Here is an 18006-nt window from a genome sequence, read left to right as displayed (position 1 = left end):
CACACACATATACACATAAACACACATATAAGCAGTCACGCTCAGGGCACATTCACAGATACTCAAGAAGAGGGGGAAATGACTAGTTTATTTTGTGAGGTATCAAAATAACAATCACCACAACGGAAATAACCGACTATATTGGGACTGAATTCCATTCCTTATAGTTCATGATGAAGACTTAATTAAAGTTTTTGCCTAAAAAAATTAATTGCAAGCAGGGCTTTAAAAGTCAACCAGAGAAATTAGGTTGATTATTTACTTCTGTCCCGATATACGACTAGAAGAGGATGAGCTGTGTAGCTAATGTGGAAAGTAAAACTTTTCTAGTTTTTTTTTTTTTTTTGCATTCTTTGAAATGATGTGCAAATCAGAACCAACTGAATTAAGCAGGCGATGCATCGTACTTGAATACAGTGATTAATGGTACCTACACAGTAATTTATGGGAAAATGCTATTGAGCTCAGATATTATCCTGACCATTTTTACCACACACTGTAGTTCAATATGTGTGTGAGATATCACCTTTTTAAAAATAAAAAACAAATTTACATTATCTATTTTTTTCCACATTATCAATCTCAGTAGATAGACTCTTTTGACCATTTTCAGTACAAAGCAGTAAGCCTCACCTTGGTTATGCCTGTAGGATAATGTTTCTTTACATTATCATGTTTTATGGGATCCCAGTGGAAAGGAGAAAAAGGATTAAAAGTGTTTAAAATTAAGAAATTCACGCGCTATTAGTATAGGAATCATTCTTATTTTTAGTCTGCCCAATTTGAAACCCCAGGACTATATAAATATATGTGTGGACGTGTTTTGCATTATTAAAAAAAAAACCTCAGTGGAAGTACAGAATTAAAAATAACTACAAGTAGTTTATGCACGGTTGCTTGTATCTGTACGGATTTTTAAAAACCCTTACTTGTGTTTCCTATTTTCTTTATGCCCTTTAAAGGACTCAGATTCATAATATACAAAGAAGTTTATGTGATATATAGAGCAGAGCCATAAACCATATTTTATGCATAACAGTGATTAAATGCACGCTTGATATATTTCACTAAGATGGAAACCATGTCGAAAGGCTTACATTTTGATAACTTTCCTTTTGGGGGGCATTTCTAAATTATTTAAGTTGAAGAATAAAATGACTTGTTTGTGAATTTACATGCTCTTTTTAATCATCTTTAGGTAATGCTGATATGGCAAAGACGCTAAATTACAGGCAGCAGTGGGAATCTACTGTATAAAAGGCACAGAATCATTTTGTATATGAGTCCATGAGGAATATTCTGTTCAAGGAGAGGAGACATAAGAAAATTACCTAAGTCATGAACCACACATTAAGAGCGTAGTCAGCTGTTGTAAATGCGTATCCAACAACAAACCATTATGTATCTTTGGCTTAATTATATGCGCTTATTACACACCTGTACTGGGGAGTGGAGGCTGCTATTTGCATTACTTGTGGTTTTCTCTATCAAAACAACATTAGCATTACGAAGCTTATCAAGGTTACGAATGAGTTCTCTGGCTTGGGTTTGTAGTCCTTTTATTTTGTGCACAGTCCAAAGAAGATGAGGAGAACAAATTAGGAAATATTTTAATCATGTTAGCAAAGAATCTCTAAATTTAGAAATGGAGTGAATTTATAGACATGGACAGACATCAGCAAAATTACTAAGCTTTTGTAAATCAGCCTGACGTTTAGGAAGAGTAAAAAAGTTAGATAAATTCGGTATTTAATTTTTTCCCCTAGAGTTCCATCTTAAAGGGTATTAATTATGGTGATGATGATGTTAGTGTTATTCACTAGTACCTCAAAATAAGGAAAATGTTAAACCACCAAATAGTTTATGATTTACAGTTTTTGCAAGTCACATTAAATAAACAATCTAGGCAAAAGTGTTTTGTATGTTTAAGAGCATCTCCTAACCAAATGGAGGTATTAAAACATTTATTGTGAAGAAAGTGTAAATAGAAATATGTATGTATCAAAAACAGCCTCAGAAGATCATAAGTGGCTCTAAAAAGAAGAATTTTATGGAGTTCATTTATAAATGTCATTATAAATGTCATCAAAACTTGTTACTTTTACAAATCAGATTCCCCTGCTTATTTCGATGTGTGCTTATTTTAAAAGCATCAAAGTCATTAACCCAACCTTGAATTTCACCACTGTCTATCCTTAAACTAATTTTTCCATCTTTTTCCTTTACTCCTATCTTCTTCCCTTTCTAAAGGGGAAAAAGTAAGCTTCCACTGAAGAAGATAACACATGTCCTGATGAACATAATCCTGTTACTGTAATTAAAAGAAAATCATTTTGGAGGAATAAACAACAAATGGTGCCCGGTGCCTACAGAAAATTAAAATTCTATTTGGGATTCCCATGGGGTCTAGGAGCAATCCCATAGTTGAAGTTTGATAGTTTCTTAGGAAGACAACAGTTTAGTAAAATAAGGGGTTTGGATCCATGAAAAATATGATAATCATAGCAAAAGGAGAAATACTAAATAATGTTATTGATTTATAGTAGGCACAAGAAAGGAGCAGATGGTTGTTTGGAAAAAACAGATAGTCATTTTAGTAGATGCCTCTTAATAGGAAACATGAATTGCATTTCTTACAACCTCAGAAAATCTACAAATAAATCTCTAGAAGTACAAACAAATTTCTAGAAATTGAATAATCCTGGGTTAAATATTTAGGGTTAAATATAAAGATAAACAAAATTTTTCCAGCTCTTACACTGTATTTTAAAGATTCTGTGGCCCCTTCTTTCACAGGAACAGACACTAAATAAATGCAGTCACTTTTCTGTATCACAGTGTTATAAACACACAAGTTATAAATTAATTTGGCCTCATTTTATTAATATTTAGAGAGATTATTTTTCAGCTCATTTTTTAAAAAATACTTTTGTTCAGTAATTACCACAACATTTCTCTTAGGGATTGCTTTCAGAGTGAAACCATCTGATGTGACTAGAACAATGAGGTAATTTTTTAGAACTTAGATTACCTCCACAATGTCTATTACGTATTTTTGCAACTCAGCAAATTATTTCATTTCTCTCTCCCTAGTATGGAAATTTAATCTAGGTATTTATTTCATTTTCAGTAACCTACTTGAAGGAAGACTACCCTTCAGTATACACTATTACATTATGCATTCACAACTGATACTATAAATTATGCAATCTAACAAAAAATTATTAATAGTTTATGGGTGGGGGGGACACAACTGTGAAATCTCAAGTGCTAGCAATAGAAAGTAATTTTCTCTGTTGCCCATCAGAAAGGAAAAGGAGCCCAGTGAGTGTGTTTAAACAGCTCCGTGACATTTACTCTTTCGCACCTGTCACTGTTTATAAGGACAAACAATGGTAAGACCCCAAAACAAACTGGAAGTCTAAAGCTTAGGCTGGCTGGCTGGCTTTCTTTCTTTTTTTTTTTTTCCTTTCCTTTCCTTCCTTCCTTCCTTCTTTCGTTCCTCTTTTACTCTTACCTCACTGGAAAATTTTCTTTTTTTTTTTAAGTTTGTATCTAAATTCCAATTAAAAAATACATAATGCTTCACAAATTTGCGTGTTGTCCTTGTGCAGGGCCCATGCTTATTCTTCTCTGTATCGGTCCAATTTTAGTGTATGTGCTGCTGAAGTGAGCACAGGCCAGCTTTAAACATCAATAAACAGGTACTTTCAAACCACAGCTTGGCATTTCAGTACTCTTCTGCGGAGGTCCATTTTAACAGGCGGCTTGTGACAGCCACATAAAAGGAATTGTCAATTTACTGTATGATGTTGATGACCGAATTTGCCAGCTCTTTCCCTCTGCAATTGTTACTAGACTCCCCCCAAATGGAGTATTTTATAATTATTAAAATCACTGAATGTAGATTGTAATGACATTTCAACCTATTTAATATCACCTGAATTAGAGAAGAGATCCTGTGAACCTGGGAATGAATTTTTGTGCAGGACTGTGTTGCAGAAAAGTAACTCCTCTCTACACGGGTGTAGAGCAAGTGAGCACCTTGGCTAGGATCATTCAGAGACATCCCAGGTCAACCCAGAAGTCCCAGGTGAGGGAGGAAACCGTACACTTGCTCAGCTCCATCAATCCCTAGCGTTGCGTGGTTTATCTTTCCCCAGCAGCACTTCTCAACACCAGGAGGCTTGGTTCAAAGAGTTGATAACTTTTTTGCCAAAGTGGTTGAACAGAATGAGGTCTGCTACAGTGGACGGGGGGCCTGGACTGGGTAGAAAAAGTAGGGAGTGTGTGAGAGATCACAGGATCAAGGTCAGAGCAGTAAATCCATGAAGGAGATCCCCTGGGATAGCACAGGTCTTCCCTCTCCTAATCTCATGCCCCCCATGATGATGGCTGTCATCATATAGCACTTCATCTCATACAGTATAAATCTGGGGACAGATGCGGTTCCATTTGCAGAACTCTATTTTACAGAAAGTTTTTAATTTCTGAAAAATTTTATATAAAAATTGCAGAGAAATTAGTTATATATAGGAATTCAGTGTGGATTAGGACAAATCTTAGTATATTTTCTTGGATTTGTGCTCCCAGCAATTATACTAAATCTCAAAATCTTAGAAAAACCAGACTTCATATTAAAACATCCCACCCAGAAAGATGAGCCTTTTCATTCCCTTTTTTTCAAAGACTCCATCCTAATTCTATTAAAAATATAAAGTAACTTATTTGTTTTGCTTTTTTATGTGCACTGTGGTATTTCTTAATGCTAAGAATCAAAGTTCACTCAATACAGGATATTCTTATCTGCACTTTCATCCTTAAATTAATACATTGATTCATCTATAAGTTAATACACAAAGATAATATTCTTAGGACTCATGAATCTGTTCTCTGTCCTTTTCTTTTCCAGATTTTATTTGTTGTTGGCCTAGAGTCTCTCCGCAGTATATACTGGAGGAGAGGATTCCTTTTGTTTTGTTCTGAGTATTCAATAATTTTGGTATAGGGTCGAGAATTACAGGTAGAATCCTTGGATCATTAATGAAAATAATACTGCTAGGGATGCCTGGGTGGCTCTGTTGGTTAAGCATCTGCCTTCGGCTCAGGTTGTGATCCCAGGGTCCTGGGATCGAGCCCCACATAGGGCTTCCGAGCAGGGAGCCTGCTTCTCCCTCACCCACTCCCCTGCTTGTGTTCCTGCTCTTGCTGTCTCTCTCTCTCTCTCTGTGTCAAATAAATAAATCTTTAAAAAAAAAAGAACTTCTTTGCAATTTTAATTTTCCCATATGTTGCTAGTAATGAGTGAAATAAATTATTACACATTGGACTATATAATCAGTGTAGTCGGTTGAATTGTGTCCCCCTGAAAAGATATGTTTAAGTCCTAATCCCAGGTATCTATGAATGTGACCTTATCTATAAAGAGGGTCTTTAGAGATATAATCCATTTAAGATGATGTCTTTCTGGATTGGAGTAGGCCCTGAAGCCAATGACTGGTGTTGCTTTGTTTTTATTTTTTATTTTTTAAAGATTTATTTATTTGAGAGAGAGAGTGTGTGTGTGCGTGCAACTGAACATGAAGGAAGAAGCAGAGGGAGAACGAAACCCAAGCCGACTCCATGCTGAGCATAGAGCCTGACTCAGTGCTTGATCCCACAACCCTGAGTCAAAACCAAGAGTCAGATGCTTAACTGACCACACCATCCAGGCACCCCTGACTGTTTTCACAAGAGAAAAGAACAGCAGATCTGGGTAGGAGAGACAGAGGGCCACACACAAGGAGCAAGTCCATGTGACACTGGAGGCCGGGGTAATGCTCTGATAAGCCAAGGAATGCCAGTGATTGCTGGCAACCACCAGAAGCTAGGAAAAAGACGTGGAATGGAGTTTCCCCTCAGAGCATTCATAAGGAACCAATCCTATCGACACCTTGATGTTAGACTCCTGGCTCTTGAACTGTAAGACAATACATTTTTTTTTTCTTTTAAGCCACCCAGTTTGTGATGTTATGGCAGCCCTAGGAAATGGATATGTGCATTATATGCAAATCTGTCAAATAACCACAGTTCAGAGTCTTTTTTTTTTTTTTAAGATTTTATTTAATTAGAGAGTGAGAGAGATTTAGAATGAGTGGAAGGAGGAGCAGAGGGAGAGCAGACTCCCCGTGGAGCAGAGAGCCCGACATGGGATTCAGTCCGAGGACCCTGGAATCACGATCTGAGCCGAAGACAGACACTTAACTGACTGAGCCACCCAGGTGTCCCACAGTTCAGATTCTTTTCTGAGAAAGCGTGAGCCAGAACTTCGCATGCCTAGGACCTTGGGTCATGACCTGAGCTGAAGGCAGACATTTAATGGAATGAACTACCCAGGTGCCCCAGAATTGGTTTTTCTATTAAAAATGAACATGTCATTCTTGCATTAATTCAGGTATATTAGAAATGTTAGAAGTATGTAAACTCAGAGGAAAAAACATTAATAGATTTGGGAGTTTGCAATTTTCTCCTTTTTGGTGGCATGAACTTCCTACTTTTTCTGTAGTATGAATTCCTTGTATAATTAAAAAAATAAAGAGTTTGCTTAGTGTATGGCATGAAATTTACATTTCTCTTAGGTCACATGTTTCCCTGACCTTGTGCCAGGAGAAGTAAGACAATGGACCTATAGTCTTCTTGCCTTGAAATTTTTTTTCTTACCTGCACACACACACATACACACAGACACATCCAACTAATAAAGGAGTGTTAGCTTTATCAGCAATGAGATGTAAAGGAGACATAAATCATGGATGTATCTGACATTTAACCAATTTAGATTCCTTTCACACCACTTTCAATTTCAAGTGTGTCCTTTGATTCTCCATTTAGAGAAAACAACCCCGTCTGCTGATCCAAGAACATCTAACCAAGGCTGCCCCATCCCCACAACTCTTGGAAGCCTGCTTAGTCACAACAGAGTAAATTATGACTGCTGCACGCAACTCAAGGGGCCATGTGTGGCAGCCCTGAGACTAACTCTGTTTTCTGGAAACAGTTGGCATTTTCTGGGGTCTTCAGCTTTAGAAAATTTAAGAATGCCCTGTTTCATGGCATTACCAGTTTTTAAAAGATGGTGGTATTTCTAGGCTTCCCACTAATTTAAGATCAAACAGTATAGTTACCCTACAAGGCCCTGCATGATCCAGACCTACCTTGCCAGATGCTTCCTTACTCTCCTCAGCCCCTGTCTCTCCACACTCCACTGAGTGGGCCATGACCTCTCCTGCCACAAACAGTTTCCATATACTGTTCCCTTCCTCCCTGCCTCTCTACCTAAATAATCCAACTCATACCTCAGACTTCATCTGGGTTTGGTGGTTTTTTTTTTTTTAAGATTTTATTTATTTGACAGAGAGATCACAAGCAGGCAGAGAGGCAGAGAGGAGGGGAGCCTGCTCCCTGCTGAGCAGAGAGCCCGATGAGGGGCTCCATCCCAGGATCCTGAGATTGTGACCTGAGCTGAAGGCAGAGGCTTAACCCACTGAGCCACCTAGGCGCTCCATCATCTGGATTTTTATTCCTTCAGAGTAATTTCCCTTTCTCCTCCAGACTATGTAAACCACACAATACAGTATTCGTCTCCTTCCTAGCACTAATCAAGGGTGAAATTTTCTATTAATATGATTATTTTATTTAGTTCTTTTAAAGATTTTACTTATTTATTAGAGAGCTAGCATGCACACAGAGGGAGGAGACTCCCTGCTGAGCAGGGAGCCCAACACGGGGCTCAATCCCAGGACCCTGAGTTCATGACCTGAGCTGAAGGCCATTGCTTAACTGCCTGAGCCACCCAGGTGCCCTGGTATGACTATTTTGTTAATACCTATGACATGGTCCAAAATATAAGTTCTATGAGGGCAGAGATGAAGCTGGTTTTTTGTTGTACTTTTTTGTTCACCGTACAATCCCCAGCTCTTGGACAGTGCCTGGCACATGTTTAAGCTATAAATAAATACTTAATTGAACAAATAGATGAGTGAATTGGAAATAAAAACTTTAAAAATGTTTCAGTGCCCCCAATTCTTGAGAACCTCTCCTTTCAAGTCTGAGCGACACGAAACTGTGCACTGGCTCAGACATAGATGGAAGGAGAGCTTTGAAAGTAGTGGAGTTTGGTGGTTATCCCTAAACCAGTGTTTCCAGGTGTGAGCACCATTTTCCTTTTGATGTACATTACCAGCAGTTCTCTCATGTATCCAGTTCCCAGCAAGAAACTTTTAGACTTTGTTCTTTCTGTGTGGGTGATGTTTTACATTGTATTACTCAGTAGAGTTACAATGAAGATTCAAGATAATTCAAGATAAGAAGGTAGAGTCCTCCATCCCTAGGTTACACATGTATATGTCTGCATTTTGTTTTTTTGGTTTTTGTTTTTTACCTGCCAACTATTCTCTGATATCCTGACCAGGCCTCCCAAGATGGTGCCTTTCCAGAATGACCTAGTGTACGGGGTCTCTAGACTCAGCCCCACCACTCAGTAAAGCTTCACACAACGTTTTGATTGCTTTCCAATAGACATACCAAGGGCAAGAACTGAGACCAGTTGCAAAGTTTCATTCTCTCCATTCCTTATCGATTGCCAGCCAGGTATTCCTGAAATTTTTCTGTCCTCTGCCTGGAGGTGGGATTCTTCAGCTGCCCAGACAGTCATGCTCATCGGGGCTCACATAGGACACTTGACCACATTGCTGAGTCCCAAAGGTTTTGCTCAAGACCTCCCTCTAAGCCCCGGCTGTCACCGTGGGATACTCACAACAGAGGAGGGGAAGATTTTCTCATCTCTCTTTTTGTTTAACCCAAGGCAGGACTAAAGTCTGTGGTGACAGCCAAACACCATGTTCTTAGGCCTCACTTGGAACACAGATGGGCAAGTGTCTGCCTATTCTTTCATAGAAATACAGAAAGAAATGAGATTTTAGGGAGAAGAGGAGCTCTTACTGGGCTATTTAATGGTGTTACACGTTCTCTCCTTGCAAACAGACCAGTCGTTTCAGAAAAGAGGCCTTTCAGGTATCCTGCTTGAGATGTTCCCAGGCTATTTACTACTTGCACACCCCCAGAGAAGGAAACATTCTTATACCCTAGTGTCTGGGCCTCAGGCACATGAGGGGCATTTCTCCAAAGGTCTCCCGTGAAATAGAGCCAACTAATGACGTTCAATGACACTTTTCAATGTGGTGCTCATTTTAATTAGACCCCCCAGTGGACCATTATGGTCTGGTTCTCTGAAGGCCCCTCCCTCCTGCCATCTCGGAGCCAGCAGTGCACACCCTGAGGAGGAAGACTGTGTCTGCTCTGTCCTTTCCCCAGCGGCTCCCACCACCAACAGGCCTTTGCTCACTTCTGGAATCTCCTTACACACCTTGCCTACCTTTCATGCATGGCCCTTTTCCTTGTTTTTAAACAACTTTTTAAATTTTTGTCAGGATCTGATTGACTTTCTTCAACGATTCATGAAATGGGCAGCATCCCATTTAATAAATGGAAGGGTGCTCCCAACACTGGGCCTCTTCCTGGCGTTGAGCTTGACATGAAAATAACGAAAAGGGAGAACCGTCCACGTATGTTTTAGAGATGAAGTGGGAAGCCTTACATCACCAGCCTTACAAAAATCTCAAGCTTTGCCTCTTCCTGTTTTAAGGGGATATTCTGCTCGTGGAAATCTGACCAGGCTGCATTCTGCACCATCCTAGCCGTGGAGAAAGCTCCCTATTCGATATGCATCCGAAGAGACATGAGTATATTATTCCTTCCAAAGTCAGCTGCAATTGAAGCTCACTAAATTGACTCCACATCTTCCTATCTTGAGTAGTGACAGAGGAATAGCAAGTATTTTTTGCTAAAATGCTCATTCTTAACCAACCCCTTCTTTGAAGATTTTTCTATCACTGATGCAGAGGACGTGCTCTTTCCTTCACAGAAGACGGCAGAGCACCAGCAAGTCAGGGTTTGAGTCCAGGGGCTACTGTCAGTGCCTCAGACACTTAACCTAACAACTGTGTCCTTTGGCTAGCAATGTCCCGCAGAACTGAGGGTGGAATTTATTGTACATGTAAGGAGACTAATGTCAGAGGGAAATTCTGGGCATGTGTGTGCACACATGCATGGGTGGGCATGTGTGTGCACACATGCATGGGTGGGCATGTGTGTGCACACATGCATGGGTGGGCATGTGTGTGCACACATGCATGGGTGGGCATGTGTGGGGAATAAGGCCGATGCAGGCACACACCTGTCCTCACCCCTTGATGCACCATATTAATCATGGTCAAGAAAATAATAATTGATATCTCACATAATAGAAAAAGATGTATTTTAGCAAACAACAGCTTACACCATCTGAGCATTTCCTGAGCATTCTACACTGATCCAGCTGACAAGTTTCTTTTGATTCATCTGTTCACTCTCCTCATCTTCAGGGGATCCCACCATCTCCCCACACTGCTCTGCTCTCCTCTCGCAGAACCATCATGCCCTGGGTGGTGTGGAGATCGATGCAATGGTGGATGATAGAAGAGTAACACAAGAGAAGGCAAGCAAGGGGAAAATGTGGCATTGGCCAATCGGACCCTTAGTCAGGTTGTTTTTACTTAATTCACGTGGGAGAAGCATGTCTTCAGCAAGTACTAGATTCCTCAAGGTTACTTTTGTCCCATCTCACAGGGATTATCATTTCCTAGATGATGCTGACACAGCAGGTGCTGTGCTGAGAGCTGTGCACATGTCAGTTCATTTCATTGTCACAGTGCTCCTCTGTGGCCCTGCTGTGATGATCCCCTCTTTATAGCTGCAAACACTGAGGTTCAGAGAGGTTGAGTAACTCATTCAAGGTCAAATAGACGACGGGCAGATGCAGGGTATCAATTTGACTGTGCAGCCTGGAACCTGTGCACTGAATTAGTGCTTCTCTGCACTTTTTTTTTTTAGTCTTAGAATTCCAAACTATTTCATAGGTTTCAATAAGCAATCACAAAGTAGCCGCCAAAAACGTAAAACCTATATAGAGAAAGCTCTGAAAATGGGTGCATTTGCCATATTTATAGAGGCAAAACCTAACACTCTGAAATATGAACCTTTTCTCTTGGGCTTACATGAATTTCCTTTTACCTGTGGAATCACAAAATGGGACCTTCAGAGCTCAGTGTCACCCCTTGTCTCTCCCTGCAGCTGAGATCTAATCATTCTGCAATACAAATATTACTCTGCTGTAAATTAGCCTCAGAGATGGAGCTGAAGTACTGCATTTTTAAAATCACAGCTGCTAAGTAGTACTGAGTTTTTGCCAGAATACAATTTGACCAGCCCTGTCCCCCCAGATTTATTCTGAAGTTTACAAATATTCCATATTATCCCCTTGTAAGACAGGGACATCAAAGGAGGTATTCCTCCCGTAGCTGATTTTGCTACCACTTGGTCCATGAAATTCCCCTGGCACTTGTTGAGCTTAAACAAACAATCCCGAATGGGAGAAAATAGCATTCTGGATACTATTTGTTTGATCAGGCTGTGAAAAACTCAATCACTCAGTCAAGCCTGCATGCTGAAGGGGCTCAATTGACGGACCACAGATTTGCAGTGCGAGCCTGCATCGGTGAGTGGAGCTGACTCACAAAATGACTATTGATCATGACGATGGTAAGTTTTTATCTGGTAGCAGCCTGGAGAAACAATACAAAAAAAAAAAAAAAAAAAAGATCTGCTTGTAAGTGATGCCCAGGTAGGGTTTGGACTGAGAGACAGACGTTTGAAGACCTATTCGTTAGAATACTCCTTGACTTTCTCTTATTTTGAGAGCTACTCTGGCTGCAGAAAACGTTTTCACCCATGCATCTATGGAAATACAGACTTAAAGAAGGGGGGACCAAGAAGCCCCATTTAGAAAGTTAGCTTTTGAATATTTTATTGCTGTCCATCTCCTATGCCCCAGGCTGGCTTCTTGAGAAAACCTGATTTTATTTCAGCCTCCTCCTCCGTTAAAATTCTGCTCTTTGAACCCAGCTCTGGGTTGAAACCTTGTTGGCAAAATAATATAAGCTGGTGTCTGCAGCTAGATGGACCCTTCAAGCCCTCCCAAGGTGAGAAAATGTTATTTTCCCCTTTTATGTGTTGTGGTTCATTGGATGGTATTTGTCATCTTGTCACATAATAGGAACCACATTCACAGTGTTGAAATACACCCTAAAGCAGCAAGCACCCTGGATGTGGGAGTGGCCTCAGGGCTGAGGTCCTCATCAGCATGCACTCACAGGCTGATGTGTTCCCGGCAAGAAGAGCCTCCTTAAAGTGTACCATTTCATTCGCATTTTGTCGCAAGGGTCGGGTCACACGGGAACGATCTTCCCATTGGAGAGGGAAAGGGATAATTGGATTGCCTTTACATGCTTTCTCCCATATTTTGCATTGGCAATTGAAAAGGCATGAAAAATTGGCTGATTTTATTTTATCCTCTATGACAAACACACACACACACACACACACACACACACACCATTCTGATGGGGGAAACAAATAGGTGTTTCATTTATTATGAGGTTAGCTATAGTGGAATCATGGTGCTCGTATATAGCCAAGGATTTTTCAGAGGTGCAAACTGAGAGCCCTGCGGAGGGAAATAGTTTTAGGCTTCCCTCTTGGGGAAACTACCCCTTTGCTGTTAGCTCTATAGAGTCTCCAGGAAGCTGCCTGTAGGGGAACCTTATACTCAGTCCATGAGCCTAACCCTATTGCTCCTGCTCCCTTGGGTGGCACAGTGTCCTTTAAGATTTTTTTTTTTAACTTCAAGCACAGTGAAGTGCTTCAAACACAGGGATGCTTAATCCTTTGTCCACTATTATATCTTCTTCTCTCCCCCTCCCTCCCTCCCTCCCTCCCTCCCTCCCCTCCTCTCTCTTTCACTGTCCCCTGTGGGGAAAGTACATGGGATAATTTTCCCATTGACTTCTTCCAGTCAGGATTATCATGGCTTCAAATCTCCAGGGGAGACAGTCCTGCCTATTGACAAATAGACATCTTGAAGCAGTTTGGAAAAAAACTTTTTCACAAATGATCTTGGGATCTGTCTGAAGAAAACAGACCCAAGAACACAGAACCAGAAAGTGTACAAATACTTAGAGGCTAACCATCTAACCAGTGTGTTCTTGTGATATTTCTCGTGTTTCAGATAGGAGAACCTGAAGTTAAAGAGGAAAAAGAGACCCCCAAAAGCTCTTCAAAGATTTAGGGAGCCATTTCAGCTGTTGTCTAGTATGTTCGGGGAGAATGTCCTGTTGAAAAAGTAAGAGTTTTCGGGGCGCCTGGGTGGCTCAGTGGATTAAGCCGCTGCCTTCGGCTCAGGTCATGATCTCAGGGTCCTGGGATCGAGCCCCGCATCGGGCTCTCTGCTCTGCAGGGAGCTTGCTTCCTCCTCTCTCTCTGCCTGCCTCTCTGCCTACTTGTGACCTCTCTCTCTCTGTCAAATAAATAAATAAAATCTTTAAAAAAAAAAAAAAGTAAGAGTTTTCAAACATACAAAAGATATGAATGACCTCATTGCCATGATCAAGGTGTCTCCCTAATGGACTTCTGGCTCTCCTGTCCGATCCTTTCTCTAAATGGCTCTCAATTAGTTTAAAGCCAACTAAAGTGGACAACTAAAAATACTGAAGTATTTTTTTTATAATACTCTCTATTTTATTTACTTAGTTGCTTTGTATTTATTCAGGCAGCAATTTTTTATATAGGACACATGAGGAGATAGCCCTGCTCAAAGCAATGTGTTCTGAGTACTCGATTGAACTGGTCTTATGGATTCACTTGAGTACTGGAGTACACCTACCTGCCTTAAGGATTTCCGTGCTAAAATTGTTTTAGCTAAGGTCTAGAAGTAGAACTTTGAGGCTTCTGGTCCCACTTATCTATACATTAAAATAGATGTAAATTATTTTTTAAGAAGAGGCTTCATTCTGCTCATAAAGATAGAATAGTTTTAAAGTGCCCTTTTTCTGTGGTCCTGTGCTTTTTGCTAGATGCCAGTAATTTCATAAGTGTCAACCATACTCGTGGTTAGAACTTCTAAAGGTATAATTCTAAATTTAGTTGTGAGCAGAGAGCAATCACACTCCATATAATTGTCAAAGAGCCCAATCTCTGTACTTGAATTGCCTTTGGGATAAGGATGTTAGCCCATGTCAGTAGGCTTGTAACACTGGTCATGTACTACCCTTCCAGATATTGTTGAGGACATTGGTCATTATGGTGCATAGTACCATGTATGTGGGACCTTCAGGATAATTTCTTCCTTGTCCTTAGTGTCTGGAGGAACTGAACATCTTCTAACATCTGTTCATTTCTGTTTTATGGGTAATGTGGCTGGTGTATTGCCATTTGTTGCTTATAGGGATGGTCCAAATAGCAGCGTACTAATACCAAGATGAGCATGGGCCTTTGGGGTAGTCATTTTATATAGCTTTACCCTGAGATCCGTTTATGGTCTTTGTCCTTGTTTTTCCTTTTTCTGCCTCTACTTGATTTTCTCTTGCTGCAGTTTAGTAATCTGGCAAATCATTTTTGTGGAAAAGAAGGTGAATCAATATTGCCACTTAAGGGAAGGAGGATATTGCCCCCAAAGACGCAGAAGAAGAGCTTGACATATCATACAATAAGCTGGTAAAAATAAGAGATGATTCCTGTTCAATCCCTCAAAAGAATTCAAAAAGAAAAAAAAATCTCTGAAAAAAAGCAGGCATCCTCAGGAAAAATCAAGCTGTGGTAAAGTGAGAGCTACAAATATAGCTAAAATAAGAAAATAGTGCAAGTAGAAAAAAAATCACAATAGTGATGGAAAAGTGTAAATTTTTTTTTAGCTTTTACTTAAATTCCAGTTAGTTAACATACAGTATAATTAGTTTCAGGTGTACAATAGAGTGATTCAGTAACTCCATACAACACCTGATGCTCATCACAAAAAGTACACTTCTTCATCCCCATCACCTCTTTCATGCATCCCCCGACACTCACCTCCCCTCTGGTAACCATCACTTTGTTCTCCATAGCTAAGAGTCTGTTTCTCAGTTTACCTCTCTTTTTTTTCTCCTATGATCATTTGTTTTGTTTCTTAAATTCCACATATAAATGAGACCATATGATATTTATCTTTCTCTGACTGACTTATTTCACTTAGCATAATACTCTGTGGCTCCACCCACATTGTTGCAAATGGCAAGATCTCATTTTTTTTAATGGCTGAACACACACACACACACACACCACATCTTCTTTATCCATTCATCAGTCAAAGGACATTTGGGCTCTTTTCATAATTTGGCTATTGTTGATAATGCTGCTGTAAACATCAGGGTGCTGTATCCCTTCAAATTAGTATGGAAAGTGTAAATTTGCTTTGATGTTGTTTATAGATAGCATAAAAAATTTGAAAATCTGAATTCATACTGTGGAGGACACACCACAGTGTGTCTGGGAGTTATTCTCCCAGAAGCAGAGTAAAAAATGCAAAGAAGTAAGAGAGATGAGAAAAAAATGTGGAAGACAGAGATTTCAGGTCAGACACATAATAATTTTCCAAATGCAAAAGCCAGAGTGATACATGTGAAATGATAGTCAAAATGTATTAGAAGACATTTTCTTGAGCTGAAATAAAATCACAACTCAAAGGGGCTTATCAGAATGTAGGCAAAATTATAAAAAGGACCTACATCTAAATAAACACTAATAATTTTTAAAACCTAAGTTCAAGAAGGATGTATAATTTTCAGAAAGAAGCAACAATAAGAACACTCAAATTTATCTTTTTTAACATGATTGAAAGGAAGAAAATAATTAATATCTATAGAATTTTAAGCTATAAAAGGTTGGAAAGCAAGAATTTTATATAAACTCTGATGGCATAGCTGTGCAGACAGTCAGTCAAGGGTTAAAGGACATAACGCTATGTGTCCTTCCCAAGAAGGATACCTGAAGGTGAATCAGCTGACCTAAATAAATGAATAAGCAAATAAACAATACAAGAATGCAGCATCAAGTGTAAAAGACTGGCAGGATTCATTGAAACCAATATAAAATTTAGAAAATTAAACTATTGTAAACAGTTCAGTAAGAAACCTAGAACTATTATTGAACCAGGAGATTCAAGTGATTGAAAATGTTGTATAGGGGCACCTGGGTGACTTAGTCGATTAAGTGTCTGCCTTCTGCTCAGGTCATGTCCCAGGGTCCTGGGATGGAGCCTGCATCAGGCTCCCTGCTCAGTGGGGAGTCTGCTTCTCTCTCTCCCTCTCCCACTGCATGTGCTCTCTTTCTCTCTCTAGCCCTCACTCTCTCCCAAATCAATAGATAAAATCTTTTAAAAAATGATGTATAAAGGTAAGCTGGGTTTATAACCTTAAATGAAGTAAAACTTTGGAATTGGAGTTCTGTCAGGCACAGAAAAGTAAGAGACCACTAAGGTCTTAAACATATGTTATGTGAGGATGTTGAATCAAACTGTATTTTTTATGACCTCAAGAATGAGAGATACAGAGGTTTCAGGATTAATTTAATATAGTTCACTATAGAATTCAAAATTTCTGCCTTCCCAGTAACTGCAAAAAAATACCAATAAGTGAATAACTGTCTACCTAGCAGAAGATAGAAAACAAAGACAACAATATCATCAGGAAGCTTAAAATGAGAAAAATAAACATGCCCATTTTGACAATACATGCCAGTAAGCTACCACCTCCCCATATCCCTCCACCCTCAGGCTGATGGAAAGATCATTTTATTGAAGAAACTGAGAATAGCATGTGATCCTTGCAGACAACCTGATATAGAAAGTGGCTTTTTATTTGTTTTGTTTTATTTTTAGGTACATAAATTCATACTTTTGAGCATAAATACTGTAGTAGATTGAAGATGGCCTCAAAGCCTTTGTCACTCTTGTCCCACCAAGAGGTGGAGTTGACTTCCCTGACCCTTGTCTTGGACTCACCTTGTGACTTGCTTTGACCAATGAAGAGCAGCGGAAGGTCTGTCCTGGGCCTCGGACATCCCGAGTTTGTGCTCTCTTGGAATCTTAAAGCCACCATGCTGTAAGGAAGCCCAAGTTACCTTGCTTTAGACAGAGGCCACAGGAAGTTTTACTGGAATATATTTTACCACAATAAAAAAGTACATCAAAAGCACAAATACATGTTCCCTTCATGTCATTTTACCCTACCCTTATCACAATTACTTTTAGTATTAATAAGGAATTTTCCCACTTCTAGTTTGCTCAGTTTTTTTTTATTTGAAAAATCCAGAGGGGGCGCCTGGGTGGCTCAGTGGGTTAAAGCCTCTGCCTTCGGCTCGGGTCATGATCCCAGGGTCCTGGGATCGAGCCCCACATCGGACTCTGCTCTGCGGGGAGCCTGCTTCCTCCTCTCTCTCTCTCTGCCTGCCTCTCTGCCTAGTTGTGATTTCTCTCTGTCAAATAAATAAAATATTTAAAAAAAAAATCCAGATATTTTGGAGGGTTGCCAAATGAAAATCATTATCTAGTGATAACACCCTCAGACTTCAGACCGATGACATTTCTGTGAACTCTGCTGGCCAGATGCACACTGTGGGGGTCGTAGCCAATTCCACACAAGCAATATTTTCTACCGAGGAAATATTCTTCGTTTCTAAAGTTCCAGTTAATGAGCAAAGCAATCTGATTGTTACCATATTCTCAATTTATTATGTTAGCTGTCCCCTCTTAAGCCAAATTGTATAGTTAGCATCTAGAGGTGTAGTTTCTGTTCCTGAAGTGAGTAGATTTCCAGGGGACCATGTGTGGGATTCTTACTGCATTTTTCTCATGGCTCAACCTTATTCCATCGTCTTGTCTGCTAGAAATCTCCTGGGTGGACCCTGCTTCCCTCTCATACCTACCTTTTCCCTCCTGCCTTTCACTATATGTCCTGAACTGCTTGAAGCTATCCTCTGCTCCTGCTCTCACCTTGGTATTTC

The 18006-nt window shown here is 39.8% G+C and overlaps 1 non-coding gene across 1 annotated transcript; it reads right to left on the bottom strand.

The window, feature by feature from the left end:
• Window positions 1-3569: 3569 nt before the first annotated feature.
• Window positions 3570-3677, bottom strand: LOC123952371. Its single transcript, XR_006820623.1, has one exon. It is a non-coding gene; the product is annotated as a U6 spliceosomal RNA (small nuclear RNA).
• Between the last annotated feature and the right edge of the window lie 14329 nt (window positions 3678-18006).

The sequence above is a fragment of the Meles meles genome, chromosome 10 (assembly GCF_922984935.1).
Source record: "Meles meles chromosome 10, mMelMel3.1 paternal haplotype, whole genome shotgun sequence".
Lineage (NCBI taxonomy): Eukaryota > Metazoa > Chordata > Mammalia > Carnivora > Mustelidae > Meles > Meles meles.
The sequence above is the reverse complement of the archived record's forward strand: the minus strand, read 5'-3'. Positions and strand labels throughout refer to the sequence as shown.